The following is a 4629-nucleotide window of genomic DNA, read 5'->3' on the forward strand; positions in this document are numbered from 1 at the left end:
GTTGTTTCTGTCTGTACAACAAAAATTATATTGTCATACACCAAGAATACTTGTGGTTGATTAATGCAATCTGACTTGCAAAATATTATATTGTGCCCATATTGCTCTTTGTTTCTGTACAGTTTGAACCAACCAAACTACTATGTAAACCATACAAAACGTCGACAATAGCTAGTACAGCTTGAACTTGCAATTTATAACAGAAAAAAAAAAAAAAAAAAAAAAAAAAAAAAAACAAACTTCAATAATAGCCAAGCATGAACTTCAACAAAACTTAACATAATCTTGCAATTATTTATAGTAAAAACCAAAACACCAATACAAAATCTTGCAAAACTTCAACAATAACCAAACATGAACTTGACATTTATAACAAATTAACACCAACTTACAAATACTTGTAATTCTACAAACACCTACATACAAATTAAAAACACGGCTATTACATACCATGTCATTCACAAAGTACTTTTGTCCTAAGTAATAGGAAATGGTAAGGTATCCAAGTCATCATCTGCTAAAATACTAAAGCGACTTCTGATGAGGTCACCAAGTTGTTGGTCAACTTTGACTTCCAAAAGTAACTTGCACTTCGAGCAAGAGATACGAGTGTCACTATCAGCCAATAAATTTACGGCACTTTCTAGTTCCTTTTCAGCTAAATGCCAGAGCCGTTGCTTTCGATATAGTTTTCCTGAAAAGGTAAACAAGAAACAATATAACCATTTAATACATGTTGAGTGAATATAAGTATGGACATGAAAAGAGACCGATGATGGAAGCTTTAAAAGAAATATAGGCTGGGATATATAACTGTATATACCCGAAAAATATAGGTTGAAGTGTTGGATAGAAAAAAGTGATTTTCAGGTAAAAGCTGGCAACTTCATCCAATTTAGTCTTTTATTTCAAACGGGTCAAACAGAAGAAGAAAAAATATTAGCTCAAAGGAAAATGGGTCATACACTCTAGGTGTTTTCCGGGTTTTCTCAACAAAAGAAGGGAGGATATAGGGCAAACAATATAAAAGTCCCCCAAAGAGTATAAGTCCAGTATGAACTGTCCTAAATCACCTTATATAAGAACTAAAATGCTATTGAGAGAACATCATTTTAAGTGATCATCTATAACACACGTATAAGTTGTAATAGAACTGATTCGTTTGGACAGAAACAGAACAGGGTCACCCTTATACGCCCATACCAATAACTACTCATGACATAATCGAAAAGGGAAAAAAAATGCATACCTAAAGAGGCTGAAAAGCTAACTAATAAAATTGGCAGGTGTTGAAAAGAAGAAATGTTCTTCCCCCATAGTAAAAGAGCCTCAGCCTCGTGTCCATTTCCAACCATTTCTTGAATGGTTCCCACCTGAAGTAAATCGTCATACATATAACAGAATATCGTAACAATAAATACATAAATAGACAAAGAATATTAATTTAAAGTCCATGTAAAACTTAGTTAAAGCTTGCAGCCTGAAGGATGCTTTCAAGATAACAACGAAGAACATTCGATGGAGTCAAAATGAAGTCATCAAATTCACTTGAACTCTTATCATGAGACCAAGCTGTTGTAGCAGCCGAAGAATGCAGAGGTGGCAATTTTGACCCATTTAATTACTTGGGCCAACTTGACTTATGTTTCATGTCCAACGGGTTTTGTGGGTGAAGCTAAAAGAATTCAACAAAAAAGGAAGCTGGTCAGAGGGGTTAGTTAACAAAAATTAGAATTAGAATATATTACTGTATAATAATATGGTTTTGTAATCGAATTAGCTTATAAAACAATTATCAAATGAAAATCAGGGGTACAAAAGTGTTTGATGACCTGACCCATCCCCATGTGACCCAATCCGTTTGGACATGTTAAGTGACTGGCCCATTTTGCCACCTCTAACAGAAACCATGATATATATACCCAATACAAAGAACATACAGTGTTAATAAGATCAGATGCAGCTTTCTTGACTTCATCAATGGTTTCATAAGTTTGGTTAGTAACTTCTGAATTATTAGAACCAGGGGTGGAAAGAGTAGAGATGACCGAAAAAACACTGTGAAAATCCAACTTCTAGTGATTTTGATATCTTCATAAAACTTCCCCAAAACTCCATAGACATGGACGAATCACAGCGTTTCGACAACGTATCAATGAACGTGTCATTCACAGGTGATATGCAAAGGGCATGATTAAGGCTTCCGGATTGCCATGGCATAGCTAAGCAATCCTCCAAAGAAACATTCTTATTCTGTGTAAATATATCTAATCAACAGTTCATATATGTCAGAATGATCTTCTAAGTTTCCCTGTAACAAATTAACATTGTGAATAATGAGGCATAGAAACAAGAAATTACTAATGAGAAACAAAAGTTTAACAAGAAAATTAACCTTAAGTGATAGAAATTCCACAACATGATACAGTAAATTAACTGTATTCTGAGACTCCATATGAATCTGTTCAACAGATTGCGAGTGTTTTTTGGTTCAACCACAGCTTTAAAGCACGGCCTATATCTTCAAAAAGGAAGCTGTTTTCACCAGAAAAAGTAAAACGTAGATAAGAGACTAAAGGTATGGCAAGACTGAAAGGTCAAATGAGTAACAGGTCAAAACGGGTTCGAGTTGAAACGCTGTGTATATAAATGGGCTGGTCGGTTTAAGTTGACCCACTAACACTTCTTGTCCATTTTTATTGAAAATGTGTTAATTATGATTACTAAAGCCAATTTATGAACAATAACTGATTGTCCAACTCTGAAAAAATCAAACTGCATATCCTGCGTCCAAACTGCAGAGAGAACATAGATAAAAAGTTCATGTAAACCTTACTAAACGTTGTTAAGGAATTGGTAGGATGGATTCTTATATTAAAATACACTTCACCTATGATGTTTGATCATTCACAGACGATCTTATATACTCTTTAAATGTTGCATCACAAAATCTACAGGCCAGGTTTCTATCAAATGTTGCAAATTCACCAACCACGAACAGTGTACATCTGTTCAGATATGATACAAGCGATTTGTGCAACTTCTCATATGAATCCGCATCAATAACCCTGACATGTTTCCAAATTAACATTTTATAGACGTTTACTTCCAAATAGAAAGGCAATCCTACACACTAACCTAAATTAACATTATAAACTAACATATGCAAGTTTGGAGAATTATACCTCAACCATGGCTCAATTTCATCAATCATGGTAAGCACTCTCCTGTAATCTTCCTCCTTTTTACTTCGAGCATACGCAGAACACTTAACGAGTGACACAACCACCTCAATTACCAATAACGCAACCTCCTTATCCCCATTTTCTTTCCCTATCTCCGGAACAATTCGTCCAACTATCTTTCCATTTCGTTTACCTGCTCGAGCACAGATAACCCCTCATTTTGTGCATCGTTATACCTCTCCCAATATTCATAACAATGTATCAATTTAACCCTATGAAGTTGAACATGATGAGGTTTACATGATAACTGCGATGAAACGGCTTCCAAACAGCTGATGCAAAGGGCGTACGTTTCAAAAAGTTCTGAGGCGTACTGGGAGTCTAGTTTAGGTGTTTCATTGAGGCGTTCACGGATGAGAATTAGGGATCTAGTGATAAATGAAATGAACTTCTTCGCTAAAAAACGAATTGTGGTTGTTGTTTCGGTGTCAATTTTGGTTGATGAACGTTTTTTTTAGGGTTTTTGAGAATTGAGGAAAATGGTTGCAGGTGAGAGGAAAATAGGTGGTGGATGGAAGATAGATCGGAGGATGGTTCGAGCTTCCAGATGAGTGATGATTCGGTGGCGGCGCCGTAATCCGCCATTAGTGTGTGTGTGTTTGTGTGTGAAAATGGTGTAGTGTGTTGAAGAAGAATGGTGGTGTGTTGTAAGGGGCGGGAAAGGAAGATGGAAATTGACCGAGTTATTAGACTATTTCTTTCTAACGGTGATGTAAAGTCAAAGTCTTTTTGGTGGTGATGTTAAATTTGTGAATTTGTGGTGTGGTAAAATATTATTGGTAGTTGTGTATCTAATTTATTAATTAATAATATATAAAAATATGTGATGAAATCTTATTTGCTGTAAATTATTTGACACATCCGTGAAATTTCCGACTGAAGCCCCGGGCCTCAAATTTTGACGCCGCGTCAAGGGCGTCAAGCAAGCTGCCATGTGAGATGACGGAGTAAATTTGACGTCGGGTTAATACAAGCCTTATATTGAACAAATTAAATTAAAAGTAAAAGTAAATGACCTTTAGGCTGTATTCTTGAGTCTTTTTATAGAAAAGTGTTTGGAGGGAGAAAAGACTAATCATCCATTTTTGAGTTTTTTTTAGGGAAGGAGAAGGGTAGAGAGGAAATGACTTGAGAGGAGAGTAGATAGCCTTTTTAATTAGATTATAATCACTCCAATTTTGGGATGATTTGAGTGGAAAAGAGTTATATATATATATATATATATATATATATATATATATATATATATATATATATATATATATATATATATATATATATATATATATATAACGATAACGATTACTGTATCCTTATCTCTTTGTTACTCCATTACTTTTTTAACTTCTCAATACTGTACTCCAAATATTGTAGCTGCAGGATG

General features: G+C 34.8%; 1 long non-coding RNA gene across 2 annotated transcripts; it reads right to left on the reverse strand.

The window, feature by feature from the left end:
- Positions 1-319: 319 nt before the first annotated feature.
- Positions 320-3846, reverse strand: LOC139873305 (uncharacterized). 2 transcript variants are annotated; one of them, XR_011767301.1, is made up of 6 exons: positions 3186-3846; positions 2891-3068; positions 1941-2535; positions 1481-1675; positions 1250-1373; positions 320-694 (listed from the first exon to the last, which is right to left on the reverse strand). It is a non-coding gene; the product is annotated as an uncharacterized lncRNA (long non-coding RNA). The 2 variants fall into 2 exon arrangements; XR_011767300.1 differs by having other exon boundaries at positions 1250-1675.
- Between the last annotated feature and the right edge of the window lie 783 nt (positions 3847-4629).

Source organism: Rutidosis leptorrhynchoides, chromosome 10 (assembly GCF_046630445.1).
Source record: "Rutidosis leptorrhynchoides isolate AG116_Rl617_1_P2 chromosome 10, CSIRO_AGI_Rlap_v1, whole genome shotgun sequence".
Classification (NCBI taxonomy): domain Eukaryota; kingdom Viridiplantae; phylum Streptophyta; class Magnoliopsida; order Asterales; family Asteraceae; genus Rutidosis; species Rutidosis leptorrhynchoides.